Raw genomic sequence first — 26,973 nt, forward strand, 5'->3', positions numbered from 1 at the left:
CACATGTAGGACTAGGATCTCCATGCCTGGGAACTGGCTGCATCTCTGGTTCAGGTATCAGGAAAAAGCCATTTCCAGAGAATAAGTCTTCACCCTCCAATAAGGGCACACAGGGAAATGGATTCCTGGGAAACACCTTGAAGTCCAAGTGCCTTACGTTAGGTGAACCATGGCAGGGAGGAGTTTGGGGGTTTGTTTTCTTGAGTTGTGTTTATTTGGTTTGGTTTGAACGGGACACTACTAAAAGTAAAGGAGCACATTGCAAAATCACAGGGAACTCGGACCAAGAAAAACTGTCCGTCCTGATCACAGAAAACCATTCCTGGGCCGGATGTGGTGATTTGGTATTTGGTGGTTTTCTGTTTTCCTGTAACCTTAGAAACAACCATGACTAAAGAGACTGTGTCTTTACTTTTCCACCTCTTCAACTCTGAGGAACAGAATTAGGAATCCCCAAGCTCCACAGTCAGGTGGGTTCATTGCGGGATGCACCTGAACAATGACATCATTCGGAGAGCTGCGGTTTGCTTGAAGGAGTATTTGAGGGATAAATTTTGCCCTAGATGGGTGATGGATCTAGCATTTGAAACAAGCTGTGGGCCAGGAGCAACAGAAGATAATGGTCATTATCTCTTCAGACTCAAGAAAGGTCTAGAAACACATTGAATCTGATTGTTGGACCAGTTTGCGGCTGACTGGAAACCTCTTAGATGATTGGGGAGGATGTGGCAAGCATAAAGAAGAAAAGATTTTGGGCTAATGTCATAAGATCACAGAATTGCCTGGTTGGAAAATACCTGTGAGATCATCAAGTCCAACCATACCCGTCTGCCACTAAACCAGATCCCTTAGCAATTCATCCACCTGTCTTTTAAAAACCTACAGGATTGGAGACTCCACCACCTCCCGGGGCAGCTTCTGCCAGGGCCTGAGAACCCTTTTCTGAAGAATTTTTTCCTGATATTCAATCTGAACCGCCCCGGTGAAGTTGAGGCCATTTCCTCTAATCCTATCACCTGTCAGTTTGGAGAAGAGATCAACACCCACCTCACTCCAACCTCCTTTCAGGCAGTTCTGGGCAGTGACAAGGTCTACCTTGAGCCTTCCTTTCTCCAAGCAAAACAAACCCAGTTCCCTCAGCCACCTCTCATAACCCTTGCTCTCCAGCCCCTTCCCCAGCTTTCATCAGTTGTCTTTCTGGCCTTTTATTTCTCACTCTTTTTGCTGTTTTATTGTATTATTATTGTTGTTGTTGGTTTTGTCACCACTTACAATATTATTGCACTGTTATTATCTCAACCCACGAGCTACACTCAGTTTTGCCCTTCGAATTCTCTCCTCCACCCCACTACAGGGGGCAGAGAACAAGCGACTCTCTGGTGCTTATCTGCCAATTGATGTTAAACCACAACAGAGCTGAAGTGAAGTGAGCGTGAAGGAGAAAATCCTCACTTCTCCTGTCTTTCAATTTAAATTCACATTTCTAGAGAAGTAGGTTTTTTACTTGAAAATTAAAAATCTGTGGGCACTTCTACACTCGGCAGTGAAACTACAATGGAGGAAATTTTGTTTATTCAAGTTTGCAGCATTGCTTCCCTTTTTAGCATTAATAACTCCTGTATTTTTAGCGACAGATAAACCCCCTCAGCTCTGCCTTGTTTGATGGCCCATCCAGACACACAGGCCCTTGGATGGGGCTCATTGATGTCCCCATCCTGAACTTTCCCAGTGAGTAACAGCAACTGGGTGAGACCCCAGGGGGAAACCTCATCAAACAGGGTGAAATCCTGAGAGATCTGCCTAAACCAGGAACTCGGGCACCTCCAACATGGCTGGAATAGAAGCGGTGCTTCTGCTCTCTGCTAGATTTGTAAAAATCCACTTTACCTGTGTTGGCTTGCTGATGGTGCTGACTGATCCAGACGTTCTCAGGAGACATCACAGTGTGGCTTCTTCTGTGCCAGGGCTGCCTAATGTGACCCTGTGAAGGAAAAGGATTTCTTGTAAGTGGGAGGTATGGGATGCGGTGGGATTCAGGTATCTTTTATCTCCTCTCTGCCACAGAGAACTTGTGTGCAGACACAGCCCAGTTAAGAAGATGAGTTTAGAATCATGGAACAGTTTGGGTTGGAAGGGAGCTTAAAGCCCATCCAGTTCCAACCCCCCTGCCATGGGCAGGGACACCTCCCACTGGATCAGGCTGCCCAACATCCCCATCCAGCCTGGTCTTGAACGCCTCCAGGGATAGGGCAGCCACAGCTTCCCTGGGCAACCTGGGCCAGGGCCTCTCCACCCTCACAGGAGAACATTTCTTCTTAAGATGCCATCTAAATCTCCCCTCTTTCAGCATAAAATCATTCTCCCTCATTCTGTTCCTGAACAACCTGACCAAGAGCCCTTCCTCAGCTTTCCAGGAGCCTCTTCAGGTACTGGAAGCTCCTGTAAGTTCTCCCTGGAGCCTTCTCTTTTTCCAGGTTGAGCATAACCCAAGTCTCTCAGGCTGTCTTTGTATGGGAGGTTCTCCAGCCCTTGCATAATGCCTGTGGCTTCCTCTGGACTCACTCCAACAGGTCCACATCCTTCCCATGCTGAGGACACTAGAACTGGATGCAGGACTCCAGGTGGGGTCTCAGGAGAGCAGAGCAGAGGGGCAGAATCCCATGAAATGGTTTGGTTTGGAAGGCTTTGATGAGAAATTATTCTCTTGAGAGCTGAGCACTTAACTGAGGGCTTTTGGAGTCTAGGTTCTTGGGAAGGGTGACATCGATCCTCTCCTGCTCTACAGCCGGAGCAGCAGGGGGTGCCTGGGGGTCTGCCCCAGGCGGGTGGTGCCAGGACCATGGACAGCGCCAAGACTGGCTGGGACGAGCCCATGGTTGACCACGCTCTTCTCTTCCCCAAGATGATGTTGAGGCCCTGTCCCTCATCTCCGTCATACCCTCCCCCTCTGAGACTATTTTCTCACAGAGCAACATTGTGAGGCCACAGCCTGAATACTGTTGGAGGCCACACCTCAAATCCTGGGTTCAGTTTTGGGTCCCTCACTAAAAGAAGGACATTGAGGGACTGGAGACTGTCCAGAGAAGGGAATGGAGCTGGGGAAGGGGCTGGAGAACAAGACTTATGAGGAGTGGCTGAGGGAACTGGGGTTGCTTAGTCTGGAGAAGAGGAGGTTGAGGGGAGACCTTATTGCTCTTTACAGCTGCCTGAAAGGAGGTTGTAGTCAGGTGGGCACTGGTCTCTTCTCCCAAGCAACCAGTGATGAGAGGAAATGGGCTCAAGTTGACTCAGGTTTAGATTGGCTATTAGAAAAAATATCTTTGCTGAAAGAGTGATGAGACATTGGAAGAGGCTGTCCAGGGCAGTGATGGAGTTGCTGTCCCTGGAGGTGGTCAGAAAGTGTGTAGATGTGGCACTTTGTGACATGGTTTATTAGACATGGTGGTGTTGCACTGGTGGTTGGACTTGATTATCCTAGAGGTCTTTTCCAACCTTAATGATTACCTTCTCTTCTCCCTCTCCCTCTCCCTCTCCCTCTCCCTCTCCTTCTCCTTCCCTTCAAATGGAGTGTTGTCCCTATATCACTGCAGACAGCTGGAACACGAGGAGGAGAAACTTCCCATAACAGGTATTTCTGAGAATGGGGATTCAACTTGTCTCTATGGAGTAGGGATCTACTAGAAATTCTACTTCTACAGGGTCTGTTATAGCTCTGAAGTGTTAGGGGCAGGCCTTGGAGCTTGTTCTGGTAGTAGAGTGAGGTTACCTATCACGACATCCCCTCTGCTCACCAGGAGGAACGAGCATAGAGAGATGATTAGAAAAATATTTCAGGTTGCATGTTAAACACCCATAATTTAATGTACAGAAAAAGAACTACCTATGCGCCTGGGGAGGAGTAGTGTAGGGTGAAGTTGCTGTAGATGTTAATCAGGCTTAGTGGAGAACACAAAAAGAGCTTAAACTGCAAAAGAAAGCTAATTGCAAAACCTCAGGTGAGAAACCCACCTCCAAGCATTATTGTGCTACACCTCTGATCGGGACATTGGTGCTGAGTGTGGAGAACTGAGGACATCAAAGCAGCAGCTATGCATAACCAAGGAGCCCTAATAATTGCTGAGAAACTAGTTTGGTGATCTCATAATCACAAGAAGCAGCAAAGGGGTGCCAGCTCCTCATTTGATGTATGTAGCCAGCGATGCTGTGGAAATCACCTAGATTTGTTCTCCGTTTGGTGAATATTATGTTGTTTCATGGCTAGGTGTACTCTTTTACACCTGATGGATGCTTGGCCATGCTTTGCCATGACCAAATTCTATTTCTGGCCATCTCTGCCTTGTCTGCCACAGAATTCAGTGTGGAGCATTGGTTCTGGGAGCAAAGGATACCCATGGTGGATGGACAAGATGATCTAGGGGATAGGTACTCTGAGATGCTGTCAGAGCAGCTGTTGAAGCAATGGAGGACATCATTAAACCTTTGATCTGTATTTCAGAAGTACCTAGAGATTCCATCAAAGATCCTGGCCCCATTGTGTGTAGCACTGTACAAGCACCCACTCTTTGGTCTGAGATATTTGTAATCTGTGGAGGGACAGAAGAGACAAAGGGCTGAATTATGGACTCCTGATGTGGAAAATGACTCAGGTTTTACAATACGCAGTCCTTTCAGACTGAAGGTTGGAGGGGTCTGTATGTATTCATGAAGGATATGTTGAATATCACAATATCCCCCAACCCTGCAGGTGTTCAAGACCAGGTTGGATGAGCCTTGAGCCACCTGATCTAGTGGAAGATGTCCCTGTCCATGGCAGGGTGTTTGGAACTGGTTGGGCTTTAAGATCCCTTGGGCTCTTCTCCCCCTCTGAAGTTGAGAGGGAGGACTCACAGGGTTTTGCCCTGGATATTGACTCTGCTAGACACTCTCACCTGTAGGAAAAACTGGTGTGGAGGCTCTGAACCTGTGAGATCTTGGACCTCCCATGACTGCACTCTCTGCCATGCAGGAACCTCCTATCATTTCCTTGCTAATGAGTTTTCTCAAATGCAAATCCAGTGGCTTGTCTTCTGTAATATCAGAGCTTTCTTTGGGTACCACCAGTTGGTTCTCTCAGGTTCTGTATTAGGCAATGTTCTATCTACTACCAAAGCTTTCATGGGACCTTGGGGACAGGCTTCCTACATGCCCAGACAAGCATTCCAAAAACTGTTTCTCAGTGCAAGTTTCCCACAGCCAAAGAAATTCCTTACGGAGGCCACACCTGCCCCTGAACTTGTTTAACACTAGCCTGCTAAATGGGTGAAGCTGATAGGGACTGGAACCCACTGGAAAACACCCAACCCAGCCCAATCTGAACATCTTTCCCTGGGGCAAAAATTTCCTCTGCTGAGAAGGTGACAGATGTCACCTCCAGGACTCGGCTTCTCTTTGCGTAGTCGTTTCCAGCCTGGGGAAGAGAGTTGAGACCCACAATAGGCACCAGATGGAGAATCCCAGTACTGGAAGGGAGAAATGTAACTCTGCATGAATATGGGTCAAAATCGTTCCTCATTACAGATTTGAGATGGGGCCTGAAGGAGAATCCAGGGTCTGAAGCCACTTTCTGAAATTCTTGGGTGGGTTGTGATGCTTGCATTTTCCTGGCAACAAATACGCCCTTCTTGTTTTTCACTTGGAACAAGTTTTTCCAGGTCTGGAAGTGTCCCAAGTGAGAAGAAAAAAATGATATCTCAGCTGCTGGGAACACCTTTGAGAGATTTTAGTAGCATTTATCCTGAGCCTGCAAACAAAACCTGCTCTGCCCCTTGCTTTTGAATGAAGACCGTGAAATATAAGACAATGGGAATGAGGACAAACTAATCCAATATTGTGTGCAAAACCTGTTCTGGGTTAAGGATGATTTTGGTCCAAATACTACATTGGATCAAAATACTTATCATAGAATCATAGAAGAATTTGGGTTGGAAGAGGCTTTAAAGATGACCCAGTTCCATGCTTGTAGCCCTCCTCTTGACCCGTTCCAACAGCTCGATCTCCTTTTTATGTTAAGCTTCTCCTTCCCCAGCACGCCAAGTCCTTCTCCTCAGGGCTGCTCGCAACCTCATCATCCCCCATCCTGTATTGAAATCAGGGATTTCCCTGATCCAGGTGTAGGACCTATTGTTCTGATGTTTTGTAAAGGTTAAATTATCCAGAATATCACAAACCATTTACTCTAGTCTGAGTGCTGTGGCCTCTACGAAATTATTTTGTTTTACTGATTTTTCTACCTGAAAAATCAAAGAGGTTGGCATTGGTTTCAATTCTTTTGGCCACAGAGTGGAAGAATCAGTTTCTCAAGCTCCCAGTTAGGACCCTGACCTGCACTAGTCTGCATGATTCTGTTTCATAAGATCTGATTAGGTTTATGAGATTTTTTTGCAGTGAATCAGAGAACCTCATGAGATTCTGAAGGGGTTAAAATGTAGAAAAATGAAGACAAACTAAGGGACCTTTCCCTCCTTTTAGCTCTTTCAACGTCCCTCGCATATCATGATGTAAGGTTTGCTGGCTGCTGCTTCTTTACTTTTCTGGGATGTAGAAATTCCACGTCTAGCCCAGACTTGCGGTCAGTTTTAGTCTACTGTCCAACACCAAACAGGTGTAGAATCCCTCCAGTCAGCAGAAGCAGAGTGGTAGAACGGAGAGCTCCACTATTAGACATGGCATGGAGGTGGCGCTGGATGATTTTTAAGGTCCTTTCCAACCCAAATCATGAATGTGCTAGAGACCTACCTGAGGTTGCTGGAGGGATAGGATGAGGTGGAATGGCTTTAAGCTGAAAGAGGGGAGATTGAGATGAGATCTTAGGAAGAAATGTTTTCCTGTGAGGGTGGGGAGGCCCTGGCTCAGGTTGCCCAGAGAAGTCGTGGCTGCCCTATCCCTGAAGGTGTTTAAGGACAGATTGGATGGGGCTTCACCCTAATCCGGTGGGAGGTGTCCCTGCCCATGACATGGGGGTTGGAACTGGATGGGCTTTAAGGTCCCTTCCATCCCAAATCATTCTGTGTTTCTATGATTCTGTAATTTTGGTTGCATGAAACCCACCACAGGCAGCTGACTAGTTGGTTATCTTTGCATTTCTCTAATCTATACAATATGAGGGTAGGGAACACAGAACATGTGTTCTTAGTCTTGAAGAAGGTTATATTCTAGCATTAACCATTGAGAAGGGGACCTGGAGTCTTTCTGGCCACTGCAGAATGTCTGGCAAGGTAGAGAATGGGACAGAGTTTTATGCCCAGGCTGCACTCAACCAAAACACATCTACGTAGATGGAATAGAATCATAGAATCATCAGGTTGGAAAAGACCTCTTGGATTATCGAGTCCAACCATTCCCATCAATCACTAACCCATGTCCCTCAGCACCTCGTCCACCCAGCCCTTAAACCCCTCCAGGGAAGGTGACTCAACCCCCTCCCTGGGCAGCCTCGGACAGGGACCAATCACCCTACAGACCCTTGAGATAGGGGTAATTTTCTTGGTGGTTAAGTTCGGGGTGCAGGTTCCTTGGCTCACCTGCAGCTTTGTCCAGAGCTTCCCTGCATGATTCCTGAGCCTAGTAGTCTTGTTTTCCCTTCATGAGACAGAGGATGGCTTTGGTGGTGCCACATCTTGGGAACAGGCCCTTTGGCTTAGTTAAATTATCTTTTCACCTACTTGGTGATGTGCAACTGAAACTATCCCTACGTTTGGCTGAGGGCCATATGAAACCATGTGGTTGCAGCCGGCAGAAACCTTCTAAGTGGAAACCCATGGGAACGAAAGGGAGCACCTTCCACAGGGTCCAGAGCTGCTGTCATAAAGGGAAAGGCATGCAGATATGGAACGAGACTCTTTCATTTGTGATGGTGGCTTTTGCATAAGAGCACCTTGATTTTTGCAGGATGCTGAGTTTTAGGGTGAAGTGTAAATGCAAATAGAAGAGGTTTATGAGTCTCAGAGCTGTAGCCCATGAACCTGCATGTGTGTGCAGGTTTGCATGTCACCTTTGAGGCTTGGTTAGATCCATCTGCTGTGCTGAATCACATCAGCAGGTGAGTTATCTGAGTAAGATGGGAATCTTTCTTTTCCCTTCTTGCAGCTGGATCATGAGTGTGTCATTGGCAAAAGTCCCCTGTAGGTTAATGGCTTAGAATGCCCTCTGATTGCCTGGCTATGATAAATAACTAATTAATACTAAGTGCTCCTTTGAGAAAGAGGATAGAACTGATGAGGGGTGTTTTGCTTGTGGTTCTGTCTCAAGACAGATCCCTGGACACCTTGCGTGAATGCCAGGAGGATTTGATACTCGGGAGACCTCACATTTCCACTCCACATGGAATAAATCATAGAATCATAGAAGCACCAGGTTGGAAAAGATCTTTGACATCACTGAGTCCAACCATATCTGTCTGCCAATAAACCACATCCTTAAGTACCTCATCTCCCCATTTTCTAAATACCTCTAGGGATGGTGATTCAATCGCCTCCCTGGGCAGCCTCTGCCAGTGCCTGATGACCCTTTCAGTGGAAAACATTTTCCTCATGTCCAATACGAACCTCCCCTGGTGCAGCTTGAGGCCATTCCCCCTTGTCCTATCACCTGTTGCTTTGGAGAAGAGACCAGCACCCACCTCTCTACAACCTCCTTTCAGGTAGTTATGGGCAGTGATGAGGTCTCCCCTCGCACTGTCTTGGCTCTGTGCAGAACTTGATTGAAGTTCACCATGGTCTTCCCTATCGTGACCCTTTCATGGTCCTTTCTGTGACAGCACAGATAAGCCACCCATAAGGAATCTTATTCCATGGAAACACCTGAGTGAGTTCTACCTCCATACACACAGTAACATTTTCTCTTGTGGTAGAGACATAGATAGGTCTTGTAGAATAGGGAGGAAAGGACTCGTTGAACTTGTTAGCGCTGTTATTCACGAACAAGTGGAGTTGGTAAGGGTCTCTGTACCACACGGCACAAATTTTGCTTTGTTTATTTAAGAATTCCAATTTCAGATTTAATGAGTTTGGGAGAAATCATTGTTGCCTTTCCATGAACCCTTTGAATCTAAATTAGCTGTGCCTCTGACTCATTTGTGTCTCAGACATTTGGGTATGAAACTGGGCTAGGTTGGAAGAGAGGTCACGTAGTTTGCCTTCTCTCCTCCAGACGTTCAGTGGGGAAGAATCTAGATCAGAGAATCATGGGATGGTTTGGATTGGAAGGGACCTTAAAGATCAACCAGTTCCAATGCCTGTGCCATGGGCAGGGACACTTCCCACTGAATCAGGAGCTCCAAGCCCCATCCAACCTGGCCTTGAACCCCTCCAGGGATGGAGCAGCCATGACTTCCCTGGGCAACCTGGGCCAGGACCTCCCCACCCTCACAGGAAAACATTTCTTCCTAAAATCTCATCTCAATATCCCCTCTTTCAACTTAAAACCATTTCCCCTCATCCTATCCCTGTGCTCCCTGATCAAGACCCTGTCCCCAACTATCCTGTAGATTAGGGTTTAAAAATCAACAACTTGGTCCTGGAACTGGGACGTAGTAACTAATCTGAAGTTAAAAATCGAATTGTTGTGGGTGCAAGTATGAAGGAAGTGGAGTTGGAGCATGGATGAGAGTGAAAACCTGGAGAGAGAAATGATTGATGTTTATCAGAAACAAAGTGCTGGTTAGCTGCTCTTGTGGTGAGCACCGTTCATCAAATGGAAGAAATGAACAGAGATTTGGGGGTGAATCCATGATCCTCTATCTCTAGGTGTGCTATCTGGTGCAGTGCAGAAGATAGCTCTCTGGGTGGGCTCTGCATTTAAACTGGGGCTACTAGGGCTCTGGTAAAGCCCAGGAAGGTGGAGAAAGTCACTCTCTAACTGAGAACAGGCTCTGGAAAATGTCAGTCTAGCTCTACACCGAGATCAGCGTGGCCTCAGGACTTGTTAGCTGTGTCCTACACTGAGTGTCTGTTGGCTCATCGTGCACAAAACTAGGGGTGAAGCTCCACTAGCTCCAGGCATTGCACGAATTGGGCTGGAAGGATTGTGTCCTACCTGGAGGTGAGGCACTTGCCTGCAGGTGACCTTGCATATCATAGAATCATAGAATCACCAGGTTGGAAAAGACCCATTGGATCATCGACTCCAACCATTTCAAGGTCCTCTTGCCTATCATACCCAACCCTGCTGCTGGAGGATGTAGCATTAGAGCAGTGAGGCTTCCAGGTCACATCTGGAAGTTGCTGGAGGAACCCTGCCAGACAGGAATACACTCTGGGAGAGTCTTACAGAGTCTGGGAGCTTAGGAACCCCCAGTAATTAAAGACCTTAATGTAGATGAAAAGTCTTATAGGAACATGAAGACCTGTAAGTTGGGCTGTATTGAAAGAAGTGTGGCCAGCAAAGTGAGGGAGGTCGTTCTACCACTCGGCTCTTGCAAGACTTCACCTGGTGTCTTGGATCCAGTGCTGGAGTCCACAGCACAGGAAGGACATGGGGCTGTTGGAGCAAGTCCAGAGGAAACCATGAAAATGATCTTGCTGGAGCATCTGCCATACAAGGACAAGCTGAGAGAGTTGGGGTTGCTCAGCGTGGAGAAGGTTATGGGGAGACCTTAGAGCAGCTTCCAGTACTGAAAGGGACCAATAGGAAATTGGGGACAGGCGTTTCATCAAGGCCTGTTGTGATAGGACAAGGAGTAGTGTTTTTAAAGTAAAGGAGGAGAGATTTAGATGGGATGTGAGGAAGAAATTATTTTACAACGTGGGTGGTGAGGCCCCATCCCTGGAAACATTCAAGTTCAGATTGGGTGGGACTCTGAGCAACCTGATCAAATTAAAAATGTCCATGTTACTGCACAGGTGTTGGAGTGGATGATCTGTAAATCTTGCTTCCAAGCCAAAGCTTTCTATGGTTCTGTTCTGTGAAGTGGATGGAGGTGACAGTGGGAGCTCAATTTGGATGCCGCTGAACCTCTGGGAACTGGGCCTTGCTAAGTGTGTGATCTTTTAGCATAACTTGGGCATTGTGTATGAACGTGCCTTGACCTTGGCCCCGCAGACGTCATTGCCTCGAGGAAATGCTGAGTCCATGAACTCGTCAGATTCTAGGCCGGTGGAGCGAGGATGAGACCCACCCTCAGATGCATTAGATAGAACGAATTAGGAGACATGAGAGAAAAATCTGATGCAATAGCTGACCTCAGAGGAAAGAAGGTGAGTGGAGAGGTTCAAGGTGATGACTATCCTAGGCATTTTATTCCTCATTACTTTTTTATGCCATGGTTTCTTGCAAACACTCCTACAGTGTACATTATTATTCACCTTAGTCTAAATGGTGATATTGCTGAACCCGTAAAGATTTGTCCCTCTGATATATGAAAAAAATCTCCTGTGCTGAGTTATGCAGCAGGTGTCCTCAAGCCTCACAATTCCAGGCTTCTCTGAGCAACAGGGAAGCAAGGAGTTTCCTTTGCTTTTCTGCAGGTCGAAGCCTCTACCCCCATCACCTTACAAATATCAAGATATTGAGGAGATTTTTCAAAGGAACCCCAGATAGTTGGTGGTAGAGTTGCTCTTTTACTTTGGGGTTAGCAAACATGATCATTCTCTTGCTTCATCTTATTGGTACCATTGGACTCGATGATCATAAAAGTCTTTTCCAACCAAATGATTCTCTGATTCTCTGATTCTCTGATTTGGATGTTTCACTTCAGAGGTGGCTTCTACCTTCACTTCAGGACAATGAATAAGAAAAAAAAATTGAATCCAGGCCTGATTCCATTTGTGGCTCAGCAGAGAGCAGTTCAGTGTGCCAAGAATATTCTCTTCATTGCTGTGATTTCTTTTTCCTTCTTGCATTTGTGTTGAAAAATAAAGGAGACAGGTAGGTTTTATGAGTGTCTTCAGCAAAGGAAAAGAATTAAGACATCCGGATGGCTACACCCAGCTGTAAATCTTTTATGCATTGGTAGAGAAAGACCGAACAACATCAGATTTGCAATTCACAGTAAACGATAGAGGTGTAACCACCTTCCCGTAAGCAAGTGTAAGCAAATTTTGAGGCTTGCTAGGGGTCAGATAGGAGACAAGGGGCCGAAGTTCCTTACTTGTGCAAAATGCCACTCTGCCAGGACACTGGGCAGGTTTTATGCCTGGGAAGAATGTGCCTCCCTGTCATAAAGCTCTATTTCCTTGAAAATCATCTTCCAAACATTTGTTTTTCTTATTAATGAAGCACAGCTGGAGGCATCTAGACTGCACATCTCAGCCCTGACACCACAGTGGTGCCCATGCAAGGTGCAAATGGGTCAAAACAGGATGGGGGACAATGTGATTGAGAGCAGCCCTGTAGAGAAGGACCTGGGGGTACCAAATGATGAGAAGCTCAACATGAGCCAGCAATGTGTGCTCACAGCCCAGAAACCAACAGTGTCCTGGGCTGCACCCAAAGCAGCGTGGCCAGAAGGGCAAGGAAAGGGATCCTTCCCCTCTGCTCCGCTCTGGGCTGATCCCACTTGGAGTTTTGTCTTCAGGTCTGGAATCGCCAGCATAAGAAGGATAAGGAACTGTTGGGATGGACCCAGAGGAGGCCATGAAGATGATGTGAGTGCTGGAGCAACTCTGTTATGATGACAGGCTGAGAGAGTTGGGGTTTTTCAGCTTAGAGAAGAGGAGGCTACAGGAGACCTTAGAGCAGCTTCCAGTACCTGAAGGGGCTCCAGGAAACCTGGTGAGGGACTTTTTACAAGGGCCTGGAGTGATTGGAGGAGGGGGGATGGCTTTAAGTTGGAAGGGGGAAGATTTGGATTAGACAGGAGGAAGAAATTCTTCACAATGAGGGTGGGGAAGCCCTGGCTGAGGTTGCCCAGAGAAGCAGTGGCTGCCCCATCCCTGGAGGTTTCAAGACCAGGTTGGGTGGGTCTTGGGCAGCCTGATCCAGTGGAAGGTGTCCCTGCCCAAGGCAGGGCTGGGGGGGTGAGAACAGGATGATCTTTAATGTCCCTTCCAACCCAAACCATTCTATGATTCCATGATTCTAGTAAGACAAAGATGTACTTGGTATTCCAGCAGTGCAAAGAAACTAAAGAGGGCAACAAGGCTAGATCCTCAGCTGTGCTGATTTATAGCAACAGAGAAAATGGACCAAAGGGATCCTGATTATGTTTGTTGCTAGAGGCGAAGGGTACATCAGGTCCCCTTGGGCTCACTGCAGACTGGTGCTGATGGTATGAGGGGCACGACCTCCTGGAGCTGATGGAGACAGCAAGTCTGCCCATAAATAGCACAGCGAACACCAGCGATTGTTGCGTTTCTTTTTCCTCTGTTTCGCACTGCTGTACCAGCCACTAAAGTTATTGATCTGAGGGCTGACCCTCTTCTCTGCAGCATGAACTTGAGTGCTTTTCGGGGCTGGAGGTGGCTGTGACAGTGAAGGGGTGCAAGGAGCAGGGCAGATGGTGTGTATTGGGGCACAAGACCCATTGCTGAGGCAGAAGCGTAGAATCGTAGAATGGTTTGGGTTGGAAAAGACCTCAAAACCCATCCAGTTCCAACCCACTGGATCAGGTTGCTCCAAGCCCCATCCAGCATGGCCTTGAACACCCCCAGGGATGGGGCAGCCACAGCTTCTCTGGGCAACCTGGGCCAGGGCCTCACTGCCCTCATCATGAAGAATTTCTTCCCAATGTCTAATCTTAATCTCCCCCTTCCAATGTAAAGCCATTTCTCCTCATCATATCATTCCAGGCCATTGAAAAGTCCCTCTCCCATCATTCCTGAAGCCCCTTTCAGTACTGGAAGCTGCTCTAAGTTCTCCCTGCAGCCTTCTCCTCTCCAGGCTGAACAACCCCAACTCTCTCAGCCTGTCCTCAGAGCAGAGGTGCCAGTCCCTGATTCCACATTACTATATTCTTCATTTATGTTCTTTTGGTGGTTCAGGCCCAGTTTCATTGCGAAGAAGAAGCAGGAGGGTGGGTGGGCGAGGACCCAGCTGCAGGTGGCATTTGTGATAAACAAAGCAACTAAACTTTTACTTTTTCCTTCCCTAAATGGGAACAGCAGTTGCAAACAGGCAGGAATGTGGCTCCCTATTCCTGTTCCTTAATGAGCTCGGGGGCGGAGGTTTGACAGACTGGCTGGCAGTGGTGTCACTGTAATAGTGCTTTGCGCTTAACACCTTTTACCTGGGGGATCTCAAAGCACTCTATAAACATCCACTCAGCTCCTGGCACTGCCGAGCTGTATTGTTCTTTTGATCTAGCAGAGGAGCCGGTGGGGGAATTGGGAGTACGAAGATTCAAAAACAGAGATAAAGAAATAAAATCATGCTGTGCTTACGGTTGTGTGGAGAGCAACCCTCCGTTCCTCAATGCCTTCCACCACCTTCCTTGACTCCGTGACCTTCCAGCAATGGCCTCTCCATGTTGTCCTTGATCTTGACCACTGAAAGCACCTTGGGACAGTCGCATGGCTCAGACACGCGGTGTGAATGTTGGGGTTGTCCTGTGCAGGGACAGGAGTTGGATTCGATGATCCTTGTTTGTCCCTTCCAGCTCAGGATGTTCTGTGATTCTGTGGCCCCGCTGCTGCCTTTGGGCTGGGCTGTGGTCCTTTACAGCCCTTTACAGCCCCTTTGTTCCATTTACAGCCATCCCTAAAGTTCACTGCAATATGCAACCTTGATAAGGCACAAAGGCTCCCTGCAGCAATGACATTAAATATTTGCTCATTCATGCCACCTTGCCCTCTGGCTTCATGGGTGGCAATAAAGGGACCTCCTTTCTTCTGAGTCTCTAGAGCTGAGGTTTAGTTGTGCTCCCAGGAAGCTGTTGTACCTCCCGCAGTGCTCAAGAGACTTATCAGCTGAGGAATATCGTGGTGCCAACAGTTTGGCCTCTCATTTGCACCAAGGGTGGGAAGGTAGCAGAGCAGGTTTGGCCAGGGTAGAACCAAGAACGGGAGAGCATGCAAATGGCAGTGGCAGAATAAAGTCCTTCTGGCACCTGGTACATGACATGTATCATGAAAGTAATCATAGAACGGTTTGGGTTGGAAGGAACCTCAAATCCCATCCAGTTTGACCCATCTGTAGACCTTCTAGATTGAACAACTGTCCCAGAGATGCCTGGTGGAAGGAAATTGGCCTCTTCCATGCTAACAGTTCTGTGCAATTCCCTCCTTAAGGGTGGCTACAGGAAACCTGAGGTGGGTCTCTCTATCAGGGAATGCAGGGATAGGATGGGGGTAAAGTTTTCAAGTTGAAAGAGGGGACATTTAGATGAGCTCTTAGGAAGAAATATTTGCCTGTGAGGGTGATGAGGCACTGGTACAGGTCGTGGTTGCCCCATGCCTGGAGGTGTTCATGGTCAAGTTGGATGGGGCTTGGAGCAACCTGATCTAGTGGGAGGTGTCAGCAAGGAACTGGATGAGCTTTAAGGTCCCTTACAACCCAAACCATTCTATGATTCTATGAATGATTCTGTTTAAGGGCATTTTTTTGAGCAACATCATGGATTCTGTCCTAGTGGTTAAGTTCTACCTCTCGCTTTCAAGTTGCCAAGGGCCAAACATCTGTGGTGCACACAATACTACTGGTCCTAATTTCTTTGCATCAAGGACATAGAGCTACCAACCTATTGCTAAGGGGCATGGTTTAGTGATTGATAGGAATGGTTGGACTCGATGATCCGGTGGGTCTTTTCCAACCTGGTTATTCTATGATTCTATGATTCTATTGGGTGAAGCCCTTTTAAAACTCATATTTACTCAACTTTCTTACAGACCAAACCGGCTCTGCCTTGTTCTGCAGAAGCAGCAGTAAAAAAACTTCCTTTCTGTCAGGTTTCAACACATTTCTTATCGTTCTTGGGAAGCTCATTAACCACTTTTTTAATGAAAGATTACATTGGTTGAATCTCTGACTAATTTTTTTGGTTGTTGTAGCTGGGTAATAAATAGTCTGTGTGCTTATCTCAGTGACAGATGGCTTCTGTGTTGTAATAGATTGTATCTCTATTTTATGCTGGAGCTCTCCTGTCCCTGGAGGCATTTGCTAGAAAAAGAAAAAGAAAAAAAGAGGAAAGGTGTTTATCTCAATGAGTTTGTAATCCCTGCCTTAAAAAAAAAACAAAAAACAAAACCAAAACCAAAAAAAAACCAACAAAAAGAACAAAAAATCAGAAACCCAAAGCTAACCCAAATCTGAATAATAATTTATGACTGTAGGTTCATCCCCTTCTGTGATAGAGCCAAGATTGTGAAATGAGGGGTGATGGTACTGGGTGCTGCTCAATTCACAAAAATGTATCCTGTGTTTCTCCTGGTGCTTCCCAGGCTAATCATAGAATCCTAGAATGAGTTGGGCCATGAGGGACTTTAAAGATCATCTAGTTCCAATGCCCTTGCCATGGCGACAAATCCCACTGGATCAAGTTGCCCATGGCTCCATCCAACCTGGCCAGGGATGGAGCAGCCACAGCTTCCCTGGGCAACCTGTTCCAGTGCCTCACTATTATCACCATGAAGAAATTCTTCCTTATGTCTAGGAATTCCATCTGATGGGAGTCTGTAAGAACTGTGTCCTTTACTTCTTTAGCACTTAAAGTTTGTTTTTTATTGTGTTTCTGAGAGGAGATGCTTTGGTTGACTCTGATAGGAGACTGGTTCTTGCTCTGTGTGACCTTGATCTGTGCCTACATGCTGCTGCCTATAGGAATTCCATGGTTAAACTTCATAGAATCATAGAACGGTTTGGGTTGGAAGAGACCTCGAAGCCCACCCACGATGTAGTAATAGAATCCAAGGTCGCCCAGAGAAGTCATGGCTGCCCCATCCCTGGAGGTGTTCAAGGCCAGGTTGGACAGGGGCTTGGAACAACCTGATGTCCCTGCCCATGGCAGGTCGTACACCCTCCCTGTGGACCAGGCAGTGGTGTGATGCCACATCAGGTGTGCACAAGTGGTGCCACTACCTGTCTTGTGCCTATAAGAGATACAGTCATGGGAAAACGAGCTGTGGGGACCATCTGAGAGTACACTGGTGCTTCTGTTGCCCCAGGGCAGGATCAGCTCTACCCAATCCACCTCTGACAGATGTCTGTCTAATCAGAAAAAAAGAAGGACAAGGAACTTCCAGCATTGGTGATTCCAGAACCTCCTTAGAAAATTCACTTTACCTCTCTGCTGGAAAATTTCTCCCTGAGCTTAATCTAGATCCCTTTTTGCCTGGTGCAATTTGATCTATGCCTTCTTGTTCTGTCCTGAGTGGATGTGAGAAGCAGCTTGCAGCTGCCTCAGGTGTGATTCCCATGCTAGTGTGAATTCTTCACAAGCAGTGGGAAGATGTAGCTCAAAACCAGCGCTAACCTCAGTGAACGTCCAGTTCAGTTGTTGCTGGCAGCCTAAATGCTCAGCCTGGTGTGACTGCTCCAGCACCATTTTTTGATAGGATCATGCAGTGGTTTAGATTGGAAGAGACCTTAAAGAGTCCACCTGGAGTCCTATGTCTGTTTCTGGAATCCCCAACAGAAGGAGGACATGGATCTGTTGGAACGGGTCCAGAGGAGGCCATGAAGATGATGTGAGGGCTGGAGCACCTTTGCTATAAGGACAGGCTGAGAGAGTTGGGGTTGTTCAGCCTGGAGAAAAGAAGGCTCAGAGAAGACTTTAGAGCAGCTACCAGTACTGACAGGGGCTTCAGGAAAGCTGGGGAGGGACTTTTTACAAGGGCCTGGAGCAATCATATGAGGACAAATGGCTTTAAATTGGAAGTGGGGAGTGTAGAGCAGACATTAGGATGAAATCCTTCACAATGAGGGTGGAGAGACCCTAGCTCAGGTTGCCCACAGATGTGGTGGCTGCCCCATCCCTGGAGGGGTTCAAGGCCAGGTTGGATGGGGCCTTTAGTACCTTGATTCAGTGGGAGGTGTCCCTGGAAAACAAGAAAGAGGACACCAACCCATTGCATTCACTAATGGCTCAACTTCAGAGATGCTGTAAGATATGTGCCTCCCCCTCCTGCCTCTCCTCTCCCCACCCAGCCTATCTTGTCCCCTCCACCTCCCCCTTTCCCACTGGAAGCATGAGGCAGGAGTTTCTCCCTGTCCTGGCCCCACCCTGCTTCTGAGTTTTTGGAAAATCTCCCACTCACCCAGAGCCTTGGAAGCAGATGGGTTTTGGCTTAATCGAGTTAACACAACTTGCAGGGATAATTAGGACATTCCAAATTCCAGTTCCTTCTGCTCCCCCTGCCCACCCCCACCAACCTCCCTCTGTGCTTTTCATAGTTCACCATGCCTGGGGGATTTATTTTTGAAAAGCCTCTTGGCTCAATCCTTGCTGAGGGAAACCCTGTCTTATTCAAGGCTATGGGTAGATTTCAATGTTGACTTTGCCAGCGCGGGATCACATGCAGTGGCCCAGGTGACCAAGGAGGCCAAGGGCATCTGGGCTTGGATCAGACACGGCGTGGCCAGCAGGGCCAGGGAGGTTCTTCTCCCTCGGGACTCGGCCCTGGTGAGACCGCTCCTCGAATCCTGGGGTCAGTTCTGGGCCCCTCCCCACAAGAAGGATGTTGAGGCTCTGGAGTGAGTCCAGAGAAGAGCAACGAAGCTGGGGAGGGGGCTGGAGAACAAGAGGAACGGCTGAGAGAGCTGGGGGTGTTTAGCCTGGAGAAGAGGAGGCTGAGGGGAGACCTCATTGCTCTCTGCAACTCCCTGAGAGAGGAGGTTGTGGAGAGGAGGGAGCTGGGCTCTTCTCCCAAGGGACAGGGGACAGGACGAGAGGGAATGGCCTCAAGCTCCACCAGGGGAGGTTCAGGCTGGACAGCAGGAAAAAAAATTTCCAGAAAGGGCAGTGGCAGAGGCTGCCCAGGGAGGGGTTTGATTCACCTTCCCTGGAGAGGTTTAAGGGACAGGTGTATGAGGCGCTGAGGGACATTGTTTAGTGTTTGATAGGAATGGTTGGACTCGATGATCTGGTGGGTCTTTTCCAGCCTGGTTATTCTATGATTCTGTGAAAAGCAGCCCATCTTCTTGCCACCCCTGTGGAGTAACCCCCACAGAACAGAGTGATCTGAGGTCAATCACAAAACTCTCCTGACATCATATTGAAGAGTGAGACCAGCATCAGGGGAAATTTGTCTCATCCGATTAGATCCTGTGGTGTAGACACATGGAAAAACTTCCAGACCAACTTTAGTTTGCATTCACGGCTTGGAAGGTGCAGGAACCATCCAGATTATGAAATAAGAAGTCCATAGGTTCCTAGTCCACATCATTACAGGCTGCCCTGAAGCATGAGGGGGTTGTGACTCTAATTCAGGAAAGTACCGAGCCTGTGCTTATTTTTAAACCTCTCCTTAAATCCTATTTTCACATCTGGAAGAACAAATTTGACACATTGACTAATTAACTGAGGGCTCGCTGCACAGAGCTGGCAAGAAGCCTCTGGGCTAAAAATAGGTCACAGAATTGGGAAGAAATGGGTGAAAAGCAGAGTGTGTTCTCTGACAGATCATAAAATGAGGAGGAAAGAGAAGAGAATCTGACAAATAGTTCACACTGAATAACTCAACCAGTATTGTTTGCACTGTGCACAAGGGATTGAGCTTGTGAGAGCCTGAAATGTTTCTCTTGCTGCTGAACTGGGAACAGCTGAATCTAAGATATAGTGCGGGGAAATACCTGCATGAGCTTTGGTAGATAGGTGGTTTAGATGATTTACGATGTCTCTCTAGCAGTAAATTACATATTTACAGCATTAAAAAGTACATATTTCTATCATTAAACTCTAGACAGGATGGAAGTCGTAGCCTTTCTTGGTGTGAATTGGCTCTGGTGAAGCTTAGGGAAGGATAAATTGATTGACTCATAGAATGGTTTGTACTGGAAGGGACCATGAAGATCATCTTTATGAAATCTTATACTAGCCTTCCTGTATCTGAAGGGGACCTAAAACAAAGCTGGGGACAAACTTTTTAGAAGGGCCTGGAGTGATAGGATGAGGGGAAATGGCTTTAAATTGGAAGGGGAAGACTGAGATGATAGACATTAGGAAGAAATTCTTCATGTTGAGAGTGGTGAGGCCCTGACCCAGGTTGCCCAGGGAAGCTGTGGATGCATCCCTGGAGGTGTTCAAGGCCACATTGGATGTGGCCTTGGGTGGCCTGATCCAGTGGGAGGTGTCCCTCCCCAGGGCAGGAGGTTGGAACTGAGTGATCTTTAAGATCATAGAATCACCAGATTGGAAAAGACTGAGCCCCTCGTCCACCCATCTTTCAAATACCTCCAGGGATGGTGACTCAATCACCTCCCCGGGCAACCTGTTGGTCCCTTCAAACCCAAATCATTCTATGCTTCTATGATCTATGCCAACCCCCTTGCAGTGAGCAGGGACATCTTCAACTACATCAGGTTGCTCAGAACCCCATCCAACCTGATCTTAATGTTTCCATTGATGAGGCATCCACCATCTCTCTGGGCAACCTGTGCCAGTGCTTCACCACCCTCAGTGTAAAAAATTTCTTCCTAATCTCTAGTCTAAATCTCTCCCCTTTTAGTTTAAAACCATTCCCCCTTGTCCTATGGCTACAGACCCTGCTAAAAAAGATTTTTCCCCATCTTTCTTATAAATCCTCTTTAAATATGGACCCTGGATTTATGACGATTGATGACAAAGTGTTGAGCTCCATTGGAAATCAGCAGATCCACTGCTGGCAGGAGCTACTGGAGTCTCAAGAAGTCAACAGACCCTACAGCCAGACTACATCAACCAACATGTGCTTCTGCAACCAGAGCTGTTTGCTGCATGGGTTTATTTTATCAATGGAGAAACTGCCTTTTTTTTTTCTCCTTATTTTTTTAGGTAGCTCTGGAAATGCACCTTCCTGATAATGAGGAAACAATTTCGCATGTATTTTCAGAGCCATGGCTGTCTGGGGAGCTATTAACTGCGGGATGGAAGAAAGCAGCTGTTGAACTCTGCACATCAACACTACACAACAGGTTAGGGCAGGAAGTGAAGAGGAATCCAATTGAAACCTTAGGGGGAATTTAGGGAGACAGAACATAATTAACTCAAATTAGATTTTGGCCACGATACTAGGGTTCTGCTGTTGTGAAATGCACATCTGGGATCTTGGACAGTCATGAGGCAGCTCATCAGCTGGTGCAAATGATCCTGGCTCTATTATCCTCAGTGGGTGAAAATTGGTCTCCTTGGAAGGAGTACAATGGAGGGAGTTTGGCTTGCACCACGCTAGAAAACCTGGCCCATGAGGTCAGGAAAGCAACTTCCCACTGCTTATCTGTCTAGTTCCTCTCTGGCGCCGGTTTTTTAAAATAGTAATACAAAAAAAACCCAAAAAAAAACCACAAAAAAACCCCCCAAGAAAACTATAAAAGGCAAATAATGAATTTCGGGGAAAAATAGTATCCCTGTAAATAACACAGAATATAAAAAACCCAGCAGTCCAGGTTTCCGCAGTGTCTTTCCTGAGCAGGAACAATTTCTTCCTTTGAATTCAGGTTGTGGCTGTTGTCATTTCTATGTAAAATGGGTCAGAGGTAGTGGGGGAGAGTGGAGCCGTGTGGGACATAATGCTGGTGGTCGTTTGGTTTTGAAGGTCTTGGTTTCCCATCGAGTTGTGATCCACTGCACCAGGGAGATCTTCATTCCTACAGGAGTGCCCTGAACCATGGCACATCCCTGTGTGAAGATCATCGCCCGAAATAAAAACCTTCTGGGCTCATGGGTCAGCTGCACATTCACACTCTGCTGTCCCTCTGTCCTAGTGGGTTGTCCCTTGCTTGGGTCTATGGGCTGGCATAGGACAGGGTCTTGCTTAGATGAAGGGCACAAACAACACCACGAAGCCACAAAACCTTAGAAACCAGGAGAGGGAGGGGAGTCCAGAGGTCGTTCAGTCTACCTCTGCTCTGGGGCAAGATGAGCTTTACCTACGTCATTCCTGACAAATATTGTCTAAATTGTTCATAAAAACCTCCAGTGGTGGCTATTTTACCCCCTTTCTGACAATCTATTCCAGTATTTCTCTTTTCTTATCTGTTTTCCCTAGTGTTTCACATCAATCTCTCTTGCTGAAATTTAAATTCGCTCTCTACAACTACCTGATAGGAGGTTGTGGAGAGGAGAGAGCTGGGCTCTTCTCTCAAGGGACAGGGGACAGGACGAGAGGGAATGGCCTCAAGCTCCACCAAGGGAAGTTCAGGCTGAAAAAGTTTTCACAGAAAGGGTCATTGGGCACTGGCAGAGGCTGCACAGGGAGGGGGTTGAGTCCCCTTCCCTGGAGGGGTTTAAGGGACGGGTGGATGAGGTGCTGAGGGACATGGTTTAGAGATTGATGGGAATGGTTGGACTCGATTATCCGATGGGTCTTTTCCAACCTGGTGATTCTATGATTCTATGAAATTCAGGACTCCATGTCCTAACCAGCAAGGGCACAGCAATCGGATTATCGTAGAATGTTTTGAGTTGGAAGAGACTTTAAAGAACATCCAGTTCCATCAGCAGATTCTCATCTTATGCCTTTCCTAGACAAACCATTCCTGTTTCCTTCACTCTTGCCTTGTTGTCCACATCTGCCTAGTTATATTGCTCCACCCTAATCAGGATTTTCTCCTGTTGGTCCTCATCCTCACGGAAATCTCCCAGCACACTTTGAGGTCCTACCAGGGTGGACTTCAGTCATCAGGTTGTTTCACTTGAAGGCTGCACTTTTGCAGCTTGTGGCATGTCGTTGCCATGCACATGGGTAGAGAGCACTGTCTCCTGCTCAGTCCACCTTTCTCCTGTTCAGCATCTGCCTCTCCACTTTACCACCTCCTCCTCTCACACTGTCCATCCCTCCTGCCTGAGGGCAGCGTCCTTACGAGCATCCTCACTCCCTGTTTCCTTCAGACCCGCTGGTCCAGTTTGTCTTGGGGAAGGCTCTCATTGAGCTTCTTTAAGGGGTGAGCCACCACGAGAGTAATTTGCTGAGGCTAAAGGAGCACCATAAGGCTGAGATAAATATGAGTGCAACTCAGCCAGGGTGTGGGTGGGAGGAGGTCCAGGTCTCCTGCCTTAATCTCTGCTTGTTGGCCCTCGTGCGTCAGATGCTGCCTCCGCTCAGAGGTCAAATTTGGCCTGAATTTAAATCTTGACTGGACTGGGGACTCATAAGGGTATTAAAAGCCAGGTGAGCAGTGGGTCTAGGTACTGTATATCTGTCAGAAATACTGAAGGTGTGTGTGGATCAGGACTTCCAATGCTTTCTCTGGAAAAGCCTTGCCAAGAGGAGGTAAATTAGCAGCAGCCATCAAGGAGTGGACTGCAAAACCCATTCCAGAAACATCACCATCCAAATCCTGCTGGTGCTCGTAAGGCTGGAGATGGTAGTTCTGCCTCGTGTACCAAAGTCCCTCTTATCCCTCTTACTACAAAGCAGTCAAGGGATGTTGAGACCTGTGTGGCGAAGAAAACCCCAATAAAGAAGCATCACTTCATCTAAAGCATGATTTACTCATAGAACCATAGAATGGTTTAGGTTGGAAGGGACCTCAAAGCCCTTCCAGTTCCATCCCCCTCAATCAGGTTGCTCCAAGCCCCACCCAGCCTGGCCTTGAATACCTCCAGGGATGGAGCAGCCACCACTTCTCTGGGCAACCTGTGTCAGGTCCTCCCCACCTTCACAGGAAAATATTTCTTCCTAAGATCTCATCTCAGTCTCCCTTCTTGCAGCTTAAAACGCTTTCCCCTCATCCTATCCCTGCACTCCTTGATCACGAGCCCCTCCTCAGCTTTCCTGGAGCCCCTTTCAATACTGGAGGCTGCTTTAATGTCTCCCTGGAGCCTTCTTTTCTCCAAGCTCAACAGCTCCAACTCTCTAAGACTGTCCTCTTCCAGGAGGTGCTCCAGCCCTCAAATCTCATCTTTGTGGCCTCCTCTGGCCTCACTCTAACAGATCCATTTCCTTTCTGATCTAAGGACTCCAGAACTGGACACAGGACTCCAGATTCAATTGTGTAAACGTCAGGCCATATGCAAGTCTCCAATCCTTTCTCTTCCCATGTTACCCATGGATTGCTTCTTCTGAGGAAGTGACCCTGACCCTTCTTGGGTGATGCTGAAACAAGCAGCATCCCTGGATAAGATGGAAAACCCAAGTTTTTGCCACTTTTGTCATCATTCCAAGTCCTCGTAGTGATTTTGCAAGAGTAGGTGTGTTACCCCTGGCTCGTTTCCAGCTTCGCTAATCCTATCGTAGCCCAGAAAGAAAGAAACCCCAAATCAAAACAACAAAACCCCCAAACACTCTGGTTGATATCGCGTAGGGACGGTTTTTAGGGGTGGACAAGGATGATTAATGATGTAAGACGATGTGGGCAAACCTATCACGGCGTTAAACAACCGTGGCTGGGATCTCTGCTGCTGTGTGTGATAGGAGGATTGATAGCTCAGTGCTATGTTGAGATACTGGTTCTGCACGTGTTTGCATACCTGCGTACACACACAATTGTTTGTAATGTGCTTTATGATCACAGGTGCTACATAAATGTGAGTTATTAATAATCATAATTATTGGATGTTGAAAATTGTTTCTGGGTATTTTGCCATTAAAAAAAATAAAAGGAGAGGGTTTAAACACTTTCAACTTTTGCCCGGGAATATAATGTTCGTTTATAAAGCAATATTAATGAGTTGCCTCAAGGAGGCCCTAATTTGGCTTGTTGCTGTGGATATTATCTTGCCATTAAACAGTTCAGAAGCTCAAAGGGGAGCATTTTCAGAAGCAGAAGCGTAATAATAGTTTATAATACCTGACATTCATATTGCACTTTTCATTCCAATAGATCATAAATCATTTTGCAGGCCTATATTGGGGGGGAGGTGTTCACCTCCCATTGAAACGCGGTCATCTCTGGGGTGGAATGCAGAAGCCCTTCTGTGCCAGTGGAGTTAAGCAACAGCTTGTTTAGGAGGTGAAGTCATAACATCGCAAGCATTAGGGCTGGGAAAAAACTCATTAAGTAATTAACTCCATCCCTCTACCCCTACGTGCTTGTTCCTCTGTCCTGTACTTTGTCCAGACTAGTTTGAAACTTCCCAGGGGAGGTAAGGAACATCTCCAAACGAAACTGCAAAAGCAAGCGGGAGTCAAACAGAGGAGCTGAAGCCCAGCCAGGGCAGTGCAGTAATGTTCCTCTTGCAAAAAGTGCCACGGCATCGTCGACATGGGTTGTAGAACTTCGTAAAAGCAGAGCAGAAGCTCTGGGCAAGCTTGGAAGGAGCAGTTCTGCCTCTGCCAGCATGAGCATCTACTTCTGCCTGGTGCGCTTGCTACAGGAAAGCTGGGGAGGGGCTTTAACAAGGGTCTGAAATGGTAGGATGAGGGGGAATGGCTTTAAATTGGAAGGGGGGAAGATTTAGATTAGACATTAGGAAGAAATTCTTCACACTGAGGGTGGGGAAGCCCTGGCCCAGGTTGACCAGAGAAGCTGTGGCTACCCCGTACCTGGAGGTGTTGAAGGCCAGATTGGATGGGGCTTTGAGAAATCTGATCCAGTGGGAGGTGTCCCTACCCATGGAACTGGATGGTCTTTAGGGTCCCTTCCAATCCAAACCATTCTATGATTCTATGACACTATAATTCTAAGTCTCCTGACCAGACACTGCTCTCTCCTCATCATTTATAGGTGAGAATGCAGCACAGGCAAAGCAGAGCCTGACTCCCAATACTGCTGGCTACTGAGGTTTGAGGATGCATGTGCAGCTCTGCAATTACATCCCAAATGAGTATGGAATTAGAGGTCATTTCAGGTCAGGAGAGAAGGGCTAACATTTGCGAGCTGCAGTGAGAAGAACAAGACTCGCCACACAGGAAGCAGAAGATACACTGATGTTTGAATCATTTAAACCAGGGCTGGAAAAGTAGATTCAAGAATAGAAAATGGTCCCGTGTTGCTTTGGGCAGGAGGCAGATGAGCTGTCTTGACCCCTGTGCACCCATTTAAACCTGGGATGTGTTGTGCAAGGGACACGGGTTGTGGAAAGCACTGGGGGAAGGAAAAGGGCTTTTTCTTTTTAACCAAGCCTCTGCGTCTGTGTAGAGTTACTCACCCTTTAGGGCCAAATGCACTGAGCTGAGAAATGCAAGGTGCTCTTGTTAACTGAGCCCCTAGCCTCACATTCATGCCAGCTGGACAAATCCTCAAGTTCTCCCTAAGCCTCCCCTTGGCTAAACTCTCCCTGCCTTCAGCAGCTGTTTATTCATTTCTTACTCAAAAAACCTCAAAGTGATTTCTTTTTTTTTTTTTTTTGACCAAGATAAGGCTGGACAGAGGATGAATAAGTCCCTTAGGCTCTGCCTTTGTGATCTGAGCCCCAGGGTGACCCTTGGCCCATAGGGGAGTGAAACCGGTGTCCGAATAGGGCAGGAGGGAATCAGCTGGCAAGTGCCAGTTGTTTAGAAATGCTGCCTTGCCTGGCTGCCAGACACACCTACTCGTTCCAGGATCGACCTTCCTGCCTAAGGATATTTAACACACAATGGCTGGCACAACTGAACTTTAATTTTCCAGACAATTATGGCGAAGCGGCATTCACCGCATTCCTTTCATGCTCCTTTGATGTCGGCTGATTTCACAGTACATAATGATAGGACACAGACCAGGCTACCATCCTCACCCTTTGGAACCAGCACCCACTACCGCAGCCTCATTTATTTCTAGATATATAACATATATAATGTATATCTTTATATATGTGTCTTATTTTTTTTCCTCCCCACACAGCAGATGGAGTTGTTTTGAGCATCATTACTCTGGGGTCTTAATTAAAGCACCCTTGTTATTTATATTAGGGGATACTCCTTAAGCAATTATAAGCTGGAGAGTAAGGATTCTCCCTACTCTGACTGCTGTTCCCACTAAACAAAGCCCTGGGAGATGTTAAGCAGG

Source organism: Phaenicophaeus curvirostris, chromosome 4 (assembly GCF_032191515.1).
Source record: "Phaenicophaeus curvirostris isolate KB17595 chromosome 4, BPBGC_Pcur_1.0, whole genome shotgun sequence".
Lineage (NCBI taxonomy): Eukaryota > Metazoa > Chordata > Aves > Cuculiformes > Cuculidae > Phaenicophaeus > Phaenicophaeus curvirostris.